Below are 22,845 nucleotides of genomic sequence, written 5' to 3'. Positions count from 1 at the left end.
TATTAGGGCCCGAGCACGAAAGTGCCAGGACCCAACGGTGTCCGGGCACGAAGTGCAAGGAACCTATTGTTTTTCTGGGGATTATTATTAGGGCCCGAGCACGAAAGTGCCAGGACCCAACGGTGTCCTGGCACGAAGTGCAAGGAACCTATTGTTTTTCTGGGGATTATTATTATTAGGGCCCGAGCACGAAAGTGCCAGGACCCAACGGTGTCCTGGCACGAAGTGCAAGGAACCTATTGTTTTTCTGGGGATTATTAGGGCCCGAGCACGAAAGTGCCAGGACCCAAAGGTGTCCTGGCACGAAGTGCAAGGAACCTATTGTTTTTCTGGGGATTATTTGGGCCCGAGCACGAAAGTGCCAGGACCCAACGGTGTCCTGGCACGAAGTGCAAGGAACCTATTGTTTTTCTGGGGATTATTATTATTATTATTAGGGCCCGAGCACGAAAGTGCCAGGACCCAACGGTGTCCTGGCACGAAGTGCAAGGAACCTATTGTTTTTCTGGGGATTATTATTATTATTTAGGGCCCGAGCACGAAAGTGCCAGGACCCAACGGTGTCCTGGCACGAAGTGCAAGGAACCTATTGTTTTTCTGGGGATTATTATTAGGGCCCGAGCACGAAAGTGCCAGGACCCAACGGTGTCCTGGCACGAAGTGCAAGGAACCTATTGTTTTTCTGGGGATTATTATTAGGGCCCGAGCACGAAAGTGCCAGGACCCAACGGTGTCCTGGCACGAAGTGCAAGGAACCTATTGTTTTTCTGGGGATTATTATTAGGGCCCGAGCACGAAAGTGCCAGGACCCAACGGTGTCCTGGCACGAAGTGCAAGGAACCTATTGTTTTTCTGGGGATTATTATTAGGGCCCGAGCACGAAAGTGCCAGGACCCAACGGTGTCCTGGCACGAAGTGCAAGGAACCTATTGTTTTTCTGGGGATTATTATTATTATTATTATTATTATTATTCTTTTTCCGCTGCAAGATCGCGTTTTTGACGACCTTAGCCATCCCCAAAACTCACGAAAAGTGGAGTATGCGTCAGAACTGGTGGGAAATTCAATGTTCTGGAGTGACTGGGCTCGGGTGTCTCCAGAGGGCTCCATAGCGCCCCCTAACGTACGCAGTTTTTCAGAGAAAGTTTCTTCGATCTTCACGAAATTCAAGTATGTCATTGCTCACGCCCTCATACCTGGATTAAATGATTTGAGATTTCTTCGGCAAACAGGAAGTCAGCCATGTTGGACTTCCTGCGTGATTTTAGAATTTACGAACGCATATTTGAAGACTTTAGGATGCACAAAAATTTATGAAACTTTACACGCACATCCAAACTAGTAATTACTTAATTTTAGTGGTGAAATTTTGCTTGGGCGTGGCATGTTGGCTCTCTAGCGCCCCCTTATGTCTTTCAGATTTTGAACATACCTTTAGGTACTCGAAAACTCATGAAATTTGGCAAGATGATAGACACCTGTGAACTTTATTTAAATATATAGCCATTAGGCTCAGTGTGTTTAGCCGGCTCTATAGCGCCCCCTCACGCGTTGAAATTTTAACTTTGTCAAAGTTGATCCGATAATCATGAAATTTGGTATGCATATCCCACTCATCATTTGAAACATATTCCTCATTGGGTTTCATAAGCCCCGCCCACCCAGAAGTCGGCCATATTGGATTTTATGTACGATTTTCCCAATTTTTGAGTTTTATTGGCCGCGTACTTTAACGAACTCCTCCTACAGATTTGATCAGATGGAGTTGAAATTTGGTCAGGACCATCTTAAGACCTTGAAGATGAAAAGTTATTAAAATGATGAGTGTCCACTTAACGATCGGACCGTAGCGTGGCGGCCATTTTGAGCCATTCGCCAGTTATTGTAACTCAACTGTACATAGTCCGATCTGCCCCAAATCTCTCAGGTATGATGGTGCTCCAGTACTGATGACATGTATATGAAAAATTATACTCATAGCCCCGCCCTAAGACGTTAGCCCCGCCCCCTTTCATAACTCATGAACCGTTTATAGTAGAGTCTTGTGGGATGTGTCATATCACTCAGCAGAGAGTGGGTTAACCCTAACTCAACTGTACATAGTCCGATCTGCCCCACATTTCTCAGGTATGATAAGGGTCCAGTCCTGATTATATGTAAATGCAAAAATATAGTCATAGCCACGGCCCCTACACATTAGCCCCGCCCCCTTTCATAACTCATGATCCGTTTGTCGTAGAGTCTTGTGGGAGGTGTCATATCACTCAGCAGAGAGTGCCTGTTTCATTGGTGAAGGTTATCCCCGCCCCCTACACATTAGCCCCGCCCCCTTTCATAACTCATGATCCGTTTGTCGTAGAGTCTTGTGGGAGGTGTCATATCACTCAGCAGAGAGTGCCTGTTTCATTGGTGAAGGTTATGCCCGCCCCCTACACATTAGCCACGCCCCCTTTCATTACTCATGATCCGTTTGTCGTAGAGTCTTGTGGGAGGTGTTATATCGCTCAGCAGAGAGTGCCTGTTTCATTGGTGAAGGTTATGCCCGCCCCCTACACATTAGCCACGCCCCCCTTCATAACTTGTGAACCGCTTGTCGTAGAGCCTTGCGGCAGGCGTCGTGGCGCTCGTCAGAGTTTCGGCTTCACGGTGTCCGGCCGCGTCGGTCGGCGTCCCGCCAGCATCCCCGACGCGCAAGGGGCGAGGGCCCGTTCATCGCTGCTTGCAGCTTTAATTAGGGCCCGAGCACGAAAGTGCCAGGACCCAACGGTGTCCTGGCACGAAGTGCAAGGAACCTATTGTTTTTCTGGGGATTATTATTATTATTCTTTTTCCGCTGGTAGATCGCGTTTTTGACGACCTTAGCCATCCCCAAAACTCACGAAAAGTGGAGTATGCATCAGAACTGGTGGGAAATTCAATGTTCTGGAGTGACTGGGCTCGGGTGTCTCCAGAGGGCTCCATAGCGCCCCCTAACGTACGCAGTTTTTCCGAGAAAGTTTCTTCGATCTTCACGAAATTCAAGTATGTCATTGCTCACGCCCTCATACCTGGATTAAATGATTTTGAGATTTCTTCGGCCAACAGGAAGTCAGCCATGTTGGACTTCCTGCGTGATTTTAGAATTTACGAACGCATATTTGAAGACTTTAGGATGCACAAAAAATAATGAAACTTTACACGCACATCCAAACTCGTAATTAGTTTATTTTAGTGGTGAAATTTTGCTTGGGCGTGGCATGTTGGCTCTCTAGCGCCCCCTTATGTCTTTCAGATTTTGAACATACCTTTAGGTACTCGAAAACTCATGAAATTTGGCAAGATGATAGACACCTGTGAACTTTATTTAAATATATAGCCATTAGGCTCAGTGTGTTTAGCCGGCTCTATAGCGCCCCCTAACGCGTTGAAATTTTAACTTTGTCAAAGTTGATCCGATAATCATGAAATTTGGTATGCATATCCCACTCATCATTTGAAACATATTCCTCATTGGGTTTCATTAGCTCCGCCCACCCGGAAGTCGGCCATATTGGATTTCATGTCACTTTTAGCATTTTATAGGCCGCGTACTTTAACGAACTCCTCCTACAGATTTAATCAGATCGATTTGAAATTTGGTCAGGACCATCTTAAGACCTTGAAGATGAAAAGTTATTAAAATCGTGAGTTTTCACTTAACGAGCGGAACGTGGCGTGGCGTCCATTTTGAGCCATTCGCCATGAAACAGGCAGTTATTGTAACTCAACTGTACATAGTCCGATCTGCCCCAAATCTCTCAGGTATGATGGTGGTCCAGTACTGATGACATGTATATGAAAAATTATACTCATAGCCCCGCCCCAAGACGTTAGCCCCGCCCCCTTTCATATCTCATGAACCGTTTATAGTAGAGTCTTGCGGGAGGTGTCATATCACTCAGCAGAGAGTGCCTGTTTCATTGGGGATGGTTAGCCCCGCCCCCTACACATTAGCCCCGCCCCCTTTCATAACTCATGATCCGTTGTAGTAGAGTCTTGTGGGGGGTGTCATATCACTCAGCAGAGAGTGCCTGTTTCATTGGTGAAAGTTATGCCCGCCCCCTACACATTAGCCACGCCCCCTTTCATAACTCGTGATCCGTTTGTCGTAGAGTCTTGTGGGAGGTGTTATATCGCTCAGCAGAGAGTGCCTGTCGTAGAGCCTTGCGGCAGGCGTCGTGGCGCTCGTCAGAGTTTCGGCTTCACGGTGCCCGGCCGCGTCGGTCGGCGTCCCGCCAGCATCCTCGACGCGCAAGGGGCGAGGGCCCGTTCATCGCTGCTTGCAGCTTTAATTATTATTATTCTTTTTCCGCTGCGAGATCGCGTTTTTGACGACCTTAGCCATCCCCAAAACTCACGAAAAGTGGAGTATGCGTCAGAACTGGTGGGAAATTCAATGTTCTGGAGTGACTGGGCTCGGGTGTCTCCAGAGGGCTCCATAGCGCCCCCTAACGTACGCAGTTTTTCAGAGAAAGTTTCTTCGATCTTCACGAAATTCAAGTATGTCATTGCTCACGCCCTCATACCTGGATTAAATGATTTTGAGATTTCTTCGGCAAACAGGAAGTCAGCCATGTTGGACTTCCTGCGTGATTTTAGAATTTACGAACGCATATTTGAAGACTTTAGGATGCACAAAAATTTATGAAACTTTACACACACATCCAAACTAGTAATTACTTCATTTTAGTGGTGAAATTTTGCTTGGGCGTGGCATGTTGGCTCTCTAGCGCCCCCTAATGTCTTTCAGATTTTGAACATACCTTTAGGTACTCGAAAACTCATGAAATTTGGCAAGATGATAGACACCTGTGAACTTTATTTAAATATATAGCCATTAGGCTCAGTGTGTTTAGCCGGCTCTATAGCGCCCCCTAACGCGTTGAAATTTTAACTTTGTCAAAGTTGATCCGATAATCATGAAATTTGGTATGCATATCCCACTCATCATTTGAAACATATTCCTCATTGGGTTTCATTAGCTCCGCCCACCCGGAAGTCGGCCATATTGGATTTCATGTCACTTTTAGCATTTTATAGGCCGCGTACTTTAACGAACTCCTCCTACAGATTTAATCAGATCGATTTGAAATTTGGTCAGGACCATCTTAAGACCTTGAAGATGAAAAGTTATTAAAATCGTGAGTTTTCACTTAACGAGCGGAACGTGGCGTGGCGTCCATTTTGAGCCATTCGCCATGAAACAGGCAGTTATTGTAACTCAACTGTACATAGTCCGATCTGCCCCAAATCTCTCAGGTATGATGGTGGTCCAGTACTGATGACATGTATATGAAAAATTATACTCATAGCCCCGCCCCAAGACGTTAGCCCCGCCCCCTTTCATATCTCATGAACCGTTTATAGTAGAGTCTTGCGGGAGGTGTCATATCACTCAGCAGAGAGTGCCTGTTTCATTGGGGATGGTTAGCCCCGCCCCCTACACATTAGCCCCGCCCCCTTTCATAACTCATGATCCGTTTGTAGTAGAGTCTTGTGGGGGGTGTCATATCACTCAGCAGAGAGTGCCTGTTTCATTGGTGAAAGTTATGCCCGCCCCCCTACACATTAGCCACGCCCCCTTTCATAACTCGTGATCCGTTTGTCGTAGAGTCTTGTGGGAGGTGTTATATCGCTCAGCAGAGAGTGCCTGTCGTAGAGCCTTGCGGCAGGCGTCGTGGCGCTCGTCAGAGTTTCGGCTTCACGGTGCCCGGCCGCGTCGGTCGGCGTCCCGCCAGCATCCTCGACGCGCAAGGGGCGAGGGCCCGTTCATCGCTGCTTGCAGCTTTAATTAGGGCCCGAGCACGAAAGTGCCAGGACCCAACGGTGTCCTGGCACGAAGTGCAAGGAACCTATTGTTTTTCTGGGGATTATTATTATTATTCTTTTTCCGCTGCAAGATCGCGTTTTTGACGACCTTAGCCATCCCCAAAACTCACGAAAAGTGGAGTATGCGTCAGAACTGGTGGGAAATTCAATGTTCTGGAGTGACTGGGCTCGGGTGTCTCCAGAGGGCTCCATAGCGCCCCCTAACGTACGCAGTTTTTCAGAGAAAGTTTCTTCGATCTTCACGAAATTCAAGTATGTCATTGCTCACGCCCTCATACCTGGATTAAATGATTTTGAGATTTCTTCGGCAAACAGGAAGTCAGCCATGTTGGACTTCCTGCGTGATTTTAGAATTTACGAACGCATATTTGAAGACTTTAGGATGCACAAAAATTTATGAAACTTTACACACACATCCAAACTAGTAATTACTTAATTTTAGTGGTGAAATTTTGCTTGGGCGTGGCATGTTGGCTCTCTAGTGCCCCCTTATGTCTTTCAGATTTTGAACATACCTTTAGGTACTCGAAAACTCATGAAATTTGGCAAGATGATAGACACCTGTGAACTTTATTTAAATATATAGCCATTAGGCTCAGTGTGTTTAGCCGGCTCTATAGCGCCCCCCTAACGCGTTGAAATTTTAACTTTGTCAAAGTTGATCCGATAATCATGAAATTTGGTATGCATATCCCACTCATCATTTGAAACATATTCCTCATTGGGTTTCATTAGCTCCGCCCACCCGGAAGTCGGCCATATTGGATTTCATGTCACTTTTAGCATTTTATAGGCCGCGTACTTTAACGAACTCCTCCTACAGATTTAATCAGATCGATTTGAAATTTGGTCAGGACCATCTTAAGACCTTGAAGATGAAAAGTTATTAAAATCGTGAGTTTTCACTTAACGAGCGGAACGTGGCGTGGCGTCCATTTTGAGCCATTCGCCATGAAACAGGCAGTTATTGTAACTCAACTGTACATAGTCCGATCTGCCCCAAATCTCTCAGGTATGATGGTGGTCCAGTACTGATGACATGTATATGAAAAATTATACTCATAGCCCCGCCCCAAGACGTTAGCCCCGCCCCCTTTCATATCTCATGAACCGTTTATAGTAGAGTCTTGCGGGAGGTGTCATATCACTCAGCAGAGAGTGCCTGTTTCATTGGGGATGGTTAGCCCCGCCCCCTACACATTATCCCCGCCCCCTTTCATAACTCATGATCCGTTTGTAGTAGAGTCTTGTGGGGGGTGTCATATCACTCAGCAGAGAGTGCCTGTTTCATTGGTGAAAGTTATGCCCGCCCCCTACACATTAGCCACGCCCCCTTTCATAACTCGTGATCCGTTTGTCGTAGAGTCTTGTGGGAGGTGTTATATCGCTCAGCAGAGAGTGCCTGTCGTAGAGCCTTGCGGCAGGCGTCGTGGCGCTCGTCAGAGTTTCGGCTTCACGGTGCCCGGCCGCGTCGGTCGGCGTCCCGCCAGCATCCTCGACGCGCAAGGGGCGAGGGCCCGTTCATCGCTGCTTGCAGCTTTAATTATTATTCTTTTTCCGCTGCGAGATCGCGTTTTTGACGACCTTAGCCATCCCCAAAACTCACGAAAAGTGGAGTATGCGTCAGAACTGGTGGGAAATTCAATGTTCTGGAGTGACTGGGCTCGGGTGTCTCCAGAGGGCTCCATAGCGCCCCCTAACGTACGCAGTTTTTCAGAGAAAGTTTCTTCGATCTTCACGAAATTCAAGTATGTCATTGCTCACGCCCTCATACCTGGATTAAATGATTTTGAGATTTCTTCGGCAAACAGGAAGTCAGCCATGTTGGACTTCCTGCGTGATTTTAGAATTTACGAACGCATATTTGAAGACTTTAGGATGCACAAAAATTTATGAAACTTTACACACACATCCAAACTAGTAATTACTTCATTTTAGTGGTGAAATTTTGCTTGGGCGTGGCATGTTGGCTCTCTAGCGCCCCCTTATGTCTTTCAGATTTTGAACATACCTTTAGGTACTCGAAAACTCATGAAATTTGGCAAGATGATAGACACCTGTGAACTTTATTTAAATATATAGCCATTAGGCTCAGTGTGTTTAGCCGGCTCTATAGCGCCACCTAACGCGTTGAAATTTTAACTTTGTCAAAGTTGATCCGATAATCATGAAATTTGGTATGCATATCCCACTCATCATTTGAAACATATTCCTCATTGGGTTTCATTAGCTCCGCCCACCCGGAAGTCGGCCATATTGGATTTCATGTCACTTTTAGCATTTTATAGGCCGCGTACTTTAACGAACTCCTCCTACAGATTTAATCAGATCGATTTGAAATTTGGTCAGGACCATCTTAAGACCTTGAAGATGAAAAGTTATTAAAATCGTGAGTTTTCACTTAACGAGCGGAACGTGGCGTGGCGTCCATTTTGAGCCATTCGCCATGAAACAGGCAGTTATTGTAACTCAACTGTACATAGTCCGATCTGCCCCAAATCTCTCAGGTATGATGGTGGTCCAGTACTGATGACATGTATATGAAAAATTATACTCATAGCCCCGCCCCAAGACGTTAGCCCCGCCCCCTTTCATATCTCATGAACCGTTTATAGTAGAGTCTTGCGGGAGGTGTCATATCACTCAGCAGAGAGTGCCTGTTTCATTGGGGATGGTTAGCCCCGCCCCCTACACCTTAGCCCCGCCCCCTTTCATAACTCATGATCCGTTTGTAGTAGAGTCTTGTGGGGGGTGTCATATCACTCAGCAGAGAGTGCCTGTTTCATTGGTGAAAGTTATGCCCGCCCCCTACACATTAGCCACGCCCCCTTTCATAACTCGTGATCCGTTTGTCGTAGAGTCTTGTGGGAGGTGTTATATCGCTCAGCAGAGAGTGCCTGTCGTAGAGCCTTGCGGCAGGCGTCGTGGCGCTCGTCAGAGTTTCGGCTTCACGGTGCCCGGCCGCGTCGGTCGGCGTCCCGCCAGCATCCTCGACGCGCAAGGGGCGAGGGCCCGTTCATCGCTGCTTGCAGCTTTAATTAGGGCCCGAGCACGAAAGTGCCAGGACCCAACGGTGTCCTGGCACGAAGTGCAAGGAACCTATTGTTTTTCTGGGGATTATTATTAGGGCCCGAGCACGAAAGTGCCAGGACCCAACGGTGTCCTGGCACGAAGTGCAAGGAACCTATTGTTTTTCTGGGGATTATTATTATTATTCTTTTTCCGCTGGTAGATCGCGTTTTTGACGACCTTAGCCATCCCCAAAACTCACGAAAAGTGGAGTATGCGTCAGAACTGGTGGGAAATTCAATGTTCTGGAGTGACTGGGCTCGGGTGTCTCCAGAGGGCTCCATAGCGCCCCCTAACGTACGCAGTTTTTCAGAGAAAGTTTCTTCGATCTTCACGAAATTCAAGTATGTCATTGCTCACGCCCTCATACCTGGATTAAATGATTTTGAGATTTCTTCGGCAAACAGGAAGTCAGCCATGTTGGACTTCCTGCGTGATTTTAGAATTTACGAACGCATATTTGAAGACTTTAGGATGCACAAAAATTTATGAAACTTTACACACACATCCAAACTAGTAATTACTTCATTTTAGTGGTGAAATTTTGCTTGGGCGTGGCATGTTGGCTCTCTAGCGCCCCCTTATGTCTTTCAGATTTTGAACATACCTTTAGGTATTCCAAAACTCATGAAATTTGGCAAGATGATAGACACCTGTGAACTTTATTTAAATATATAGCCATTAGGCTCAGTGTGTTTAGCCGGCTCTATAGCGCCCCCTAACGCGTTGAAATTTTAACTTTGTCAAAGTTGATCCGATAATCATGAAATTTGGTATGCATATCCCCACTCATCATTTGAAACATATTCCTCATTGGGTTTCATTAGCTCCGCCCACCCGGAAGTCGGCCATATTGGATTTCATGTCACTTTTAGCATTTTATAGGCCGCGTACTTTAACGAACTCCTCCTACAGATTTAATCAGATCGATTTGAAATTTGGTCAGGACCATCTTAAGACCTTGAAGATGAAAAGTTATTAAAATCGTGAGTTTTCACTTAACGAGCGGAACGTGGCGTGGCGTCCATTTTGAGCCATTCGCCATGAAACAGGCAGTTATTGTAACTCAACTGTACATAGTCCGATCTGCCCCAAATCTCTCAGGTATGATGGTGGTCCAGTACTGATGACATGTATATGAAAAATTATACTCATAGCCCCGCCCCAAGACGTTAGCCCCGCCCCCTTTCATATCTCATGAACCGTTTATAGTAGAGTCTTGCGGGAGGTGTCATATCACTCAGCAGAGAGTGCCTGTTTCATTGGGGATGGTTAGCCCCGCCCCCTACACATTAGCCCCGCCCCCGTTCATAACTCATGATCCGTTTGTAGTAGAGTCTTGTGGGGGGTGTCATATCACTCAGCAGAGAGTGCCTGTTTCATTGGTGAAAGTTATGCCCGCCCCCTACACATTAGCCACGCCCCCTTTCATAACTCGTGATCCGTTTGTCGTAGAGTCTTGTGGGAGGTGTTATATCGCTCAGCAGAGAGTGCCTGTCGTAGAGCCTTGCGGCAGGCGTCGTGGCGCTCGTCAGAGTTTCGGCTTCACGGTGCCCGGCCGCGTCGGTCGGCGTCCCGCCAGCATCCTCGACGCGCAAGGGGCGAGGGCCCGTTCATCGCTGCTTGCAGCTTTAATTATTATTCTTTTTCCGCTGCAAGATCGCGTTTTTGACGACCTTAGCCATCCCCAAAACTCACGAAAAGTGGAGTATGCGTCAGAACTGGTGGGAAATTCAATGTTCTGGAGTGACTGGGCTCGGGTGTCTCCAGAGGGCTCCATAGCGCCCCCTAACGTACGCAGTTTTTCAGAGAAAGTTTCTTCGATCTTCACGAAATTCAAGTATGTCATTGCTCACGCCCTCATACCTGGATTAAATGATTTTGAGATTTCTTCGGCAAACAGGAAGTCAGCCATGTTGGACTTCCTGCGTGATTTTAGAATTTACGAACGCATATTTGAAGACTTTAGGATGCACAAAAATTTATGAAACTTTACACACACATCCAAACTAGTAATTACTTCATTTTAGTGGTGAAATTTTGCTTGGGCGTGGCATGTTGGCTCTCTAGCGCCCCCTTATGTCTTTCAGATTTTGAACATACCTTTAGGTACTCGGAATCTCATAAAATTTGGCAAAATGATAGACACCTGTGAACTTTATGTAACTGTATAGCCATTAGGCTCAGTGTGTTTAGCCGGCTCTATAGCGCCCCCTAACGCGTTGAAATTTTAACTTTGTCAAAGTTGATCCGATATTCATGAAATTTGGTATGCATATCCCACTCATCATTTGAAACATATTCCTCATTGGGTTTCATAAGCCCCGCCCACCCAGAAGTCGGCCATATTGGATTTTATGTACGATTTTCCCAATTTTTGAGTTTTATTGGCCGCGTACTTTAACGAACTCCTCCTACAGATTTGATCAGATGGAGTTGAAATTTGGTCAGGACCATCTTAAGACCTTGAAGATGAAAAGTTATTAAAATGATGAGTGTCCACTTAACGATCGGACCGTAGCGTGGCGGCCATTTTGAGCCATTCGCCAGTTATTGTAACTCAACTGTACATAGTCCGATCTGCCCCAAATCTCTCAGGTATGATGGTGCTCCAGTACTGATGACATGTATATGAAAAATTATACTCATAGCCCCGCCCTAAGACGTTAGCCCCGCCCCCTTTCATAACTCATGAACCGTTTATAGTAGAGTCTTGTGGGATGTGTCATATCACTCAGCAGAGAGTGGGTTAACCCTAACTCAACTGTACATAGTCCGATCTGCCCCAAATTTCTCAGGTATGATAAGGGTCCAGTCCTGATTATATGTAAATGCAAAAATATAGTCATAGCCACGGCCCCTACACATTAGCCCCGCCCCCTTTCATAACTCATGATCCGTTTGTCGTAGAGTCTTGTGGGAGGTGTCATATCACTCAGCAGAGAGTGCCTGTTTCATTGGTGAAGGTTATCCCCGCCCCCAACACATTAGCCCCGCCCCCGTTCATAACTCATGATCCGTTTGTGGTAGAGTCTTGTGGGAGGTGTCATATCACTCAGCAGAGAGTGCCTGTTTCATTGGTGAAGGTTATGCCCGCCCCCTACACATTAGCCACGCCCCCTTTCATTACTCATGATCCGTTTGTCGTAGAGTCTTGTGGGAGGTGTTATATCGCTCAGCAGAGAGTGCCTGTTTCATTGGTGAAGGTTATGCCCGCCCCCTACACATTAGCCACGCCCCCCTTCATAACTTGTGAACCGCTTGTCGTAGAGCCTTGCGGCAGGCGTCGTGGCGCTCGTCAGAGTTTCGGCTTCACGGTGCCCGGCCGCGTCGGTCGGCGTCCCGCCAGCATCCCCGACGCGCAAGGGGCGAGGGCCCGTTCATCGCTGCTTGCAGCTTTAATTATTATTCTTTTTCCGCTGGTAGATCGCGTTTTTGACGACCTTAGCCATCCCCAAAACTCACGAAAAGTGGAGTATGCGTCAGAACTGGTGGGAAATTCAATGTTCTGGAGTGACTGGGCTCGGGTGTCTCCAGAGGGCTCCATAGCGCCCCCCTAACGTACGCAGTTTTTCAGAGAAAGTTTCTTCGATCTTCACGAAATTCAAGTATGTCATTGCTCACGCCCTCATACCTGGATTAAATGATTTTGAGATTTCTTCGGCCAACAGGAAGTCAGCCATGTTGGACTTCCTGCGTGATTTTAGAATTTACGAACGCATATTTGAAGACTTTAGGATGCACAAAAAATAATGAAACTTTACACGCACATCCAAACTAGTAATTACTTCATTTTAGTGGTGAAATTTTGCTTGGGCGTGGCATGTTGGCTCTCTAGCGCCCCCTTATGTCTTTCAGATTTTGAACATACCTTTAGGTACTCGAAAACTCATGAAATTTGGCAAGATGATAGACACCTGTGAACTTTATTTAAATATATAGCCATTAGGCTCAGTGTGTTTAGCCGGCTCTATAGCGCCCCCTAACGCGTTGAAATTTTAACTTTGTCAAAGTTGATCCGATAATCATGAAATTTGGTATGCATATCCCACTCATCATTTGAAACATATTCCTCATTGGGTTTCATTAGCTCCGCCCACCCGGAAGTCGGCCATATTGGATTTCATGTCACTTTTAGCATTTTATAGGCCGCGTACTTTAACGAACTCCTCCTACAGATTTAATCAGATCGATTTGAAATTTGGTCAGGACCATCTTAAGACCTTGAAGATGAAAGTTATTAAAATCGTGAGTTTTCACTTAACGAGCGGAACGTGGCGTGGCGTCCATTTTGAGCCATTCGCCATGAAACAGGCAGTTATTGTAACTCAACTGTACATAGTCCGATCTGCCCCAAATCTCTCAGGTATGATGGTGGTCCAGTACTGATGACATGTATATGAAAAATTATACTCATAGCCCCGCCCCAAGACGTTAGCCCCGCCCCCGTTCATATCTCATGAACCGTTTATAGTGGAGTCTTGCGGGAGGTGTCATATCACTCAGCAGAGAGTGCCTGTTTCATTGGGGATGGTTAGCCCCGCCCCCTACACATTAGCCCCGCCCCCTTTCATAACTCATGATCCGTTTGTAGTAGAGTCTTGTGGGGGGTGTCATATCACTCAGCAGAGAGTGCCTGTTTCATTGGTGAAAGTTATGCCCGCCCCCTACACATTAGCCACGCCCCCTTTCATAACTCGTGATCCGTTTGTCGTAGAGTCTTGTGGGAGGTGTTATATCGCTCAGCAGAGAGTGCCTGTCGTAGAGCCTTGCGGCAGGCGTCGTGGCGCTCGTCAGAGTTTCGGCTTCACGGTGCCCGGCCGCGTCGGTCGGCGTCCCGCCAGCATCCTCGACGCGCAAGGGCGAGGGCCCGTTCATCGCTGCTTGCAGCTTTAATTAGGGCCCGAGCACGAAAGTGCCAGGACCCAACGGTGTCCTGGCACGAAGTGCAAGGAACCTATTGTTTTTCTGGGGATTATTATTATTCTTTTTCCGCTGCAAGATCGCGTTTTTGACGACCTTAGCCATCCCCAAAACTCACGAAAAGTGGAGTATGCGTCAGAACTGGTGGGAAATTCAATGTTCTGGAGTGACTGGGCTCGGGTGTCTCCAGAGGGCTCCATAGCGCCCCCTAACGTACGCAGTTTTTCAGAGAAAGTTTCTTCGATCTTCACGAAATTCAAGTATGTCATTGCTCACGCCCTCATACCTGGATTAAATGATTTTGAGATTTCTTCGGCAAACAGGAAGTCAGCCATGTTGGACTTCCTGCGTGATTTTAGAATTTACGAACGCATATTTGAAGACTTTAGGATGCACAAAAATTTATGAAACTTTACACACACATCCAAACTAGTAATTACTTAATTTTAGTGGTGAAATTTTGCTTGGGCGTGGCATGTTGGCTCTCTAGCGCCCCCTTATGTCTTTCAGATTTTGAACATACCTTTAGGTACTCGAAAACTCATGAAATTTGGCAAGATGATAGACACCTGTGAACTTTATTTAAATATATAGCCATTAGGCTCAGTGTGTTTAGCCGGCTCTATAGCGCCCCCTAACGCGTTGAAATTTTAACTTTGTCAAAGTTGATCCGATAATCATGAAATTTGGTATGCATATCCCACTCATCATTTGAAACATATTCCTCATTGGGTTTCATTAGCTCCGCCCACCCGGAAGTCGGCCATATTGGATTTCATGTCACTTTTAGCATTTTATAGGCCGCGTACTTTAACGAACTCCTCCTACAGATTTAATCAGATCGATTTGAAATTTGGTCAGGACCATCTTAAGACCTTGAAGATGAAAAGTTATTAAAATCGTGAGTTTTCACTTAACGAGCGGAACGTGGCGTGGCGTCCATTTTGAGCCATTCGCCATGAAACAGGCAGTTATTGTAACTCAACTGTACATAGTCCGATCTGCCCCAAATCTCTCAGGTATGATGGTGGTCCAGTACTGATGACATGTATATGAAAAATTATACTCATAGCCCCGCCCCAAGACGTTAGCCCCGCCCCCTTTCATATCTCATGAACCGTTTATAGTAGAGTCTTGCGGGAGGTGTCATATCACTCAGCAGAGAGTGCCTGTTTCATTGGGGATGGTTAGCCCCGCCCCCTACACATTAGCCCCGCCCCCTTTCATAACTCATGATCCGTTTGTAGTAGAGTCTTGTGGGGGGTGTCATATCACTCAGCAGAGAGTGCCTGTTTCATTGGTGAAAGTTATGCCCGCCCCCTACACATTAGCCACGCCCCCTTTCATAACTCGTGATCCGTTTGTCGTAGAGTCTTGTGGGAGGTGTTATATCGCTCAGCAGAGAGTGCCTGTCGTAGAGCCTTGCGGCAGGCGTCGTGGCGCTCGTCAGAGTTTCGGCTTCACGGTGCCCGGCCGCGTCGGTCGGCGTCCCGCCAGCATCCTTGACGCGCAAGGGGCGAGGGCCCGTTCATCGCTGCTTGCAGCTTTAATTATTATTATTATTATTATTCTTTTTCCGCTGCAAGATCGCGTTTTTGACGACCTTAGCCATCCCCAAAACTCACGAAAAGTGGAGTATGCGTCAGAACTGGTGGGAAATTCAATGTTCTGGAGTGACTGGGCTCGGGTGTCTCCAGAGGGCTCCATAGCGCCCCCTAACGTACGCAGTTTTTCAGAGAAAGTTTCTTCGATCTTCACGAAATTCAAGTATGTCATTGCTCACGCCCTCATACCTGGATTAAATGATTTTGAGATTTCTTCGGCAAACAGGAAGTCAGCCATGTTGGACTTCCTGCGTGATTTTAGAATTTACGAACGCATATTTGAAGACTTTAGGATGCACAAAAATTTATGAAACTTTACACACACATCCAAACTAGTAATTACTTCATTTTAGTGGTGAAATTTTGCTTGGGCGTGGCATGTTGGCTCTCTAGCGCCCCCTTATGTCTTTCAGATTTTGAACATACCTTTAGGTACTCGAAAACTCATGAAATTTGGCAAGATGATAGACACCTGTGAACTTTATTTAAATATATAGCCATTAGGCTCAGTGTGTTTAGCCGGCTCTATAGCGCCCCCTAACGCGTTGAAATTTTAACTTTGTCAAAGTTGATCCGATAATCATGAAATTTGGTATGCATATCCCACTCATCATTTGAAACATATTCCTCATTGGGTTTCATTAGCTCCGCCCACCCGGAAGTCGGCCATATTGGATTTCATGTCACTTTTAGCATTTTATAGGCCGCGTACTTTAACGAACTCCTCCTACAGATTTAATCAGATCGATTTGAAATTTGGTCAGGACCATCTTAAGACCTTGAAGATGAAAAGTTATTAAAATCGTGAGTTTTCACTTAACGAGCGGAACGTGGCGTGGCGTCCATTTTGAGCCATTCGCCATGAAACAGGCAGTTATTGTAACTCAACTGTACATAGTCCGATCTGCCCCAAATCTCTCAGGTATGATGGTGGTCCAGTACTGATGACATGTATATGAAAAATTATACTCATAGCCCCGCCCCAAAACGTTAGCCCCGCCCCCTTTCATATCTCATGAACCGTTTATAGTAGAGTCTTGCGGGAGGTGTCATATCACTCAGCAGAGAGTGCCTGTTTCATTGGGGATGGTTAGCCCCGCCCCCTACACATTAGCCCCGCCCCCTTTCATAACTCATGATCCGTTTGTAGTAGAGTCTTGTGGGGGGTGTCATATCACTCAGCAGAGAGTGCCTGTTTCATTGGTGAAAGTTATGCCCGCCCCCTACACATTAGCCACGCCCCCTTTCATAACTCGTGATCCGTTTGTCGTAGAGTCTTGTGGGAGGTGTTATATCGCTCAGCAGAGAGTGCCTGTCGTAGAGCCTTGCGGCAGGCGTCGTGGCGCTCGTCAGAGTTTCGGCTTCACGGTGCCCGGCCGCGTCGGTCGGCGTCCCGCCAGCATCCCCGACGCGCAAGGGGCGAGGGCCCGTTCATCGCTGCTTGCAGCTTTAATTATTATTCTTTTTCCGCTGCAAGATCGCGTTTTTGACGACCTTAGCCATCCCCAAAACTCACGAAAAGTGGAGTATGCGTCAGAACTGGTGGGAAATTCAATGTTCTGGAGTGACTGGGCTCGGGTGTCTCCAGAGGGCTCCATAGCGCCCCCTAACGTACGCAGTTTTTCAGAGAAAGTTTCTTCGATCTTCACGAAATTCAAGTATGTCATTGCTCACGCCCTCATACCTGGATTAAATGATTTTGAGATTTCTTCGGCAAACAGGAAGTCAGCCATGTTGGACTTCCTGCGTGATTTTAGAATTTACGAACGCATATTTGAAGACTTTAGGATGCACAAAAATTTATGAAACTTTACACACACATCCAAACTAGTAATTACTTCATTTTAGTGGTGAAATTTTGCTTGGGCGTGGCATGTTGGCTCTCTAGCGCCCCCTTATGTCTTTCAGATTTTGAACATACCTTTAGGTACTCGAAAACTCATGAAATTTGGCAAGATGATAGACACCTGTGAACTTTATTTAAATATATAGCCATTAGGCTCAGTGTGTTTAGCCGGCTCTATAGCGCCCCCTAACGCGTTGAAATTTTAACTTTGTCAAAGTTGATCCGATAATCATGAAATTTGGTATGCATATCCCACTCATCATTTGAAACATATTCCTCATTGGGTTTCATTAGCTCCGCCCACCCGGAAGTCGGCCATATTGGATTTCATGTCACTTTTAGCATTTTATAGGCCGCGTACTTTAACGAACTCCTCCTACAGATTTAATCAGATCGATTTGAAATTTGGTCAGGACCATCTTAAGACCTTGAAGATGAAAAGTTATTAAAATCGTGAGTTTTCACTTAACGAGCGGAACGTGGCGTGGCGTCCATTTTGAGCCATTCGCCATGAAACAGGCAGTTATTGTAACTCAACTGTACATAGTCCGATCTGCCCCAAATCTCTCAGGTATGATGGTGGTCCAGTACTGATGACATGTATATGAAAAATTATACTCATAGCCCCGCCCCAAGACGTTAGCCCCGCCCCCTTTCATATCTCATGAACCGTTTATAGTAGAGTCTTGCGGGAGGTGTCATATCACTCAGCAGAGAGTGCCTGTTTCATTGTGGATGGTTAGCCCCGCCCCCTACACATTAGCCCCGCCCCCTTTCATAACTCATGATCCGTTTGTAGTAGAGTCTTGTGGGGGGTGTCATATCACTCAGCAGAGAGTGCCTGTTTCATTGGTGAAAGTTATGCCCGCCCCCTACACATTAGCCACGCCCCCTTTCATAACTCGTGATCCGTTTGTCGTAGAGTCTTGTGGGAGGTGTTATATCGCTCAGCAGAGAGTGCCTGTCGTAGAGCCTTGCGGCAGGCGTCGTGGCGCTCGTCAGAGTTTCGGCTTCACGGTGCCCGGCCGCGTCGGTCGGCGTCCCGCCAGCATCCTCGACGCGCAAGGGGCGAGGGCCCGTTCATCGCTGCTTGCAGCTTTAATTAGGGCCCGAGCACGAAAGTGCCAGGACCCAACGGTGTCCTGGCACGAAGTGCAAGGAACCTATTGTTTTTCTGGGGATTATTATTATTAGGGCCCGAGCACGAAAGTGCCAGGACCCAACGGTGTCCTGGCACGAAGTGCAAGGAACCTATTGTTTTTCTGGGGATTATTATTATTATTCTTTTTCCGCTGCAAGATCGCGTTTTTGACGACCTTAGCCATCCCCAAAACTCACGAAAAGTGGAGTATGCGTCAGAACTGGTGGGAAATTCAATGTTCTGGAGTGACTGGGCTCGGGTGTCTCCAGAGGGCTCCATAGCGCCCCCTAACGTACGCAGTTTTTCAGAGAAAGTTTCTTCGATCTTCACGAAATTCAAGTATGTCATTGCTCACGCCCTCATACCTGGATTAAATGATTTTGAGATTTCTTCGGCAAACAGGAAGTCAGCCATGTTGGACTTCCTGCGTGATTTTAGAATTTACGAACGCATATTTGAAGACTTTAGGATGCACAAAAATTTATGAAACTTTACACACACATCCAAACTAGTAATTACTTCATTTTAGTGGTGAAATTTTGCTTGGGCGTGGCATGTTGGCTCTCTAGCGCCCCCTTATGTCTTTCAGATTTTGAACATACCTTTAGGTACTCGGAATCTCATAAAATTTGGCAAAATGATAGACACCTGTGAACTTTATGTAACTGTATAGCCATTAGGCTCAGTGTGTTTAGCCGGCTCTATAGCGCCCCCTAACGCGTTGAAATTTTAACTTTGTCAAAGTTGATCCGATATTCATGAAATTTGGTATGCATATCCCACTCATCAGTGGAAACATATTCCTCATTGGGTTTCATTAGCTCCGCCCACCCGGAAGTCGGCCATATTGGATTTCATGTCACTTTTAGCGTTTTATAGGCCGCGTACTTTAACGAACTCCTCCTACAGATTTGATCAGATGGAGTTGAAATTTGGTCAGGACCATCTTACGACCTTGAAGATGAAAAGTTATTAAAATGATGAGTGTCCACTTAACGATCGGACCGTAGCGTGGCGGCCATTTTGAGCCATTCGCCATGAAACAGGCAGTTATTGTAACTCAACTGTACATAGTCCGATCTGCCCCAGATTTCTCAGGTATGATGGTGCTCCAGTACTGATGACATGTATATGAAAAATTATACTCATAGCCCCGCCCCAAGACGTTAGCCCCGCCCCCTTTCATATCTCATGAACCGTTTATAGTAGAGTCTTGCGGGAGGTGTCATATCACTCAGCAGAGAGTGCCTGTTTCATTGGGGATGGTTAGCCCCGCCCCCTACACATTAGCCCCGCCCCCTTTCATAACTCATGATCCGTTTGTCGTAGAGTCTTGTGGGAGGTGTCATATCACTCAGCAGAGAGTGGGTTAACCCTAACTCAACTGTACATAGTTCGATCTGCCCCAAATTTCTCAGGTATGATAAGGGTCCAGTCCTGATTATATGTAAATGCAAAAATATAGTCATAGCCACGCCCCCTTTCATAACTCATGAACCGTTTGTCGTACAGGCTTATGGGAGGTGTCATATCACTCAGCAGAGAGTTCCTGTTTTTTTGGTTAAGGTTATCCCCGCCCCCTACACATTAGCCACGCCCCCTTTCATAACTCATGAACCGTTTGTCGTAGAGTCTTGTGGGAGGTGTCATATCACTCAGCAGAGAGTGCCTGTTAAGTTGGTATTGTTATCCCCGCTCCCTATACATTAGCCACGCCCCCTTTCATATCTCATGAACCGTTTCTAGTAGAGTCTTGTGGGAGGTGTCATATCACTCAGCAGAGAGTGCCTGTTTCATTGGTGAAAGTTATGCCCGCCCCCTACACATTAGCCACGCCCCCTTTCATAACTCATGATCCGTTTGTCGTAAAGTCTTGTGGGAGGTGTTATATCGCTCAGCAGAGAGTGCCTGTTAAGTTGGTGTTGTTATCCCCGCCCCCTACACATTAGCCACGCCCCCCTTCATAACTCGTGAACCGCTTGTCGTAGAGCCTTGCGGCAGGTGTCGTGGCGCTCGTCAGAGTTTCGGCTTCACAGTGCCTGGCCGCGTCGGTCGGCGTCCCGCCAGCATCCCCGACGCGCAAGTAGGGGCGAGGGCCCGTTCATCGCTGCTCGCAGCTTTAATTATTATTAGGGCCCGAGCACGAAAGTGCCAGGACCCAACGGTGTCCTGGCACGAAGTGCAAGGAACCTATTGTTTTTCTGGGGATTATTATTATTCTTTTTCCGCTGCAAGATCGCGTTTTTGACGACCTTAGCCATCCCCAAAACTCACGAAAAGTGGAGTATGCGTCAGAACTGGTGGGAAATTCAATGTTCTGGAGTGACTGGGCTCGGGTGTCTCCAGAGGGCTCCATAGCGCCCCCTAACGTACGCAGTTTTTCAGAGAAAGTTTCTTCGATCTTCACGAAATTCAAGTATGTCATTGCTCACGCCCTCATACCTGGATTAAATGATTTTGAGATTTCTTCGGCAAACAGGAAGTCAGCCATGTTGGACTTCCTGCGTGATTTTAGAATTTACGAACGCATATTTGAAGACTTTAGGATGCACAAAAATTTATGAAACTTTACACGCACATCCAAACTAGTAATTACTTCATTTTAGTGGTGAAATTTTGCTTGGGCGTGGCATGTTGGCTCTCTAGCGCCCCCTTATGTCTTTCAGATTTTGAACATACCTTTAGGTACTCGAAAACTCATGAAATTTGGCAAGATGATAGACACCTGTGAACTTTATTTAAATATATAGCCATTAGGCTCAGTGTGTTTAGCCGGCTCTATAGCGCCCCCTAACGCGTTGAAATTTTAACTTTGTCAAAGTTGATCCGATAATCATGAAATTTGGTATGCATATCCCACTCATCATTTGAAACATATTCCTCATTGGGTTTCATTAGCTCCGCCCACCCGGAAGTCGGCCATATTGGATTTCATGTCACTTTTAGCATTTTATAGGCCGCGTACTTTAACGAACTCCTCCTACAGATTTAATCAGATCGATTTGAAATTTGGTCAGGACCATCTTAAGACCTTGAAGATGAAAAGTTATTAAAATCGTGAGTTTTCACTTAACGAGCGGAACGTGGCGTGGCGTCCATTTTGAGCCATTCGCCATGAAACAGGCAGTTATTGTAACTCAACTGTACATAGTCCGATCTGCCCCAAATCTCTCAGGTATGATGGTGGTCCAGTACTGATGACATGTATATGAAAAATTATACTCATAGCCCCGCCCCAAGACGTTAGCCCCGCCCCCGTTCATATCTCATGAACCGTTTATAGTAGAGTCTTGCGGGAGGTGTCATATCACTCAGCAGAGAGTGCCTGTTTCATTGGGGATGGTTAGCCCCGCCCCCTACACATTAGCCCCGCCCCCTTTCATAACTCATGATCCGTTTGTAGTAGAGTCTTGTGGGGGGTGTCATATCACTCAGCAGAGAGTGCCTGTTTCATTGGTGAAAGTTATGCCCGCCCCCTACACATTAGCCACGCCCCCTTTCATAACTCGTGATCCGTTTGTCGTAGAGTCTTGTGGGAGGTGTTATATCGCTCAGCAGAGAGTGCCTGTCGTAGAGCCTTGCGGCAGGCGTCGTGGCGCTCGTCAGAGTTTCGGCTTCACGGTGCCCGGCCGCGTCGGTCGGCGTCCCGCCAGCATCCTCGACGCGCAAGGGGCGAGGGCCCGTTCATCGCTGCTTGCAGCTTTAATTAGGGCCCGAGCACGAAAGTGCCAGGACCCAACGGTGTCCTGGCACGAAGTGCAAGGAACCTATTGTTTTTCTGGGGATTATTATTATTCTTTTTCCGCTGCAAGATCGCGTTTTTGACGACCTTAGCCATCCCCAAAACTCACGAAAAGTGGAGTATGCGTCAGAACTGGTGGGAAATTCAATGTTCTGGAGTGACTGGGCTCGGGTGTCTCCAGAGGGCTCCATAGCGCCCCCTAACGTACGCAGTTTTTCAGAGAAAGTTTCTTCGATCTTCACGAAATTCAAGTATGTCATTGCTCACGCCCTTATACCTGGATTAAATGATTTTGAGATTTCTTCGGCAAACAGGAAGTCAGCCATGTTGGACTTCCTGCGTGATTTTAGAATTTACGAACGCATATTTGAAGACTTTAGGATGCACAAAAATTTATGAAACTTTACACACACATCCAAACTAGTAATTACTTCATTTTAGTGGTGAAATTTTGCTTGGGCGTGGCATGTTGGCTCTCTAGCGCCCCCTTATGTCTTTCAGATTTTGAACATACCTTTAGGTACTCGGAATCTCATAAAATTTGGCAAAATGATAGACACCTGTGAACTTTATGTAACTGTATAGCCATTAGGCTCAGTGTGTTTAGCCGGCTCTATAGCGCCCCCTAACGCGTTGAAATTTTAACTTTGTCAAAGTTGATCCGATATTCATG

The sequence above is a fragment of the Sebastes umbrosus genome, chromosome 13, assembly GCF_015220745.1.
Source record: "Sebastes umbrosus isolate fSebUmb1 chromosome 13, fSebUmb1.pri, whole genome shotgun sequence".
Classification (NCBI taxonomy): domain Eukaryota; kingdom Metazoa; phylum Chordata; class Actinopteri; order Perciformes; family Sebastidae; genus Sebastes; species Sebastes umbrosus.
This window is presented reverse-complemented; position numbering follows the sequence as displayed.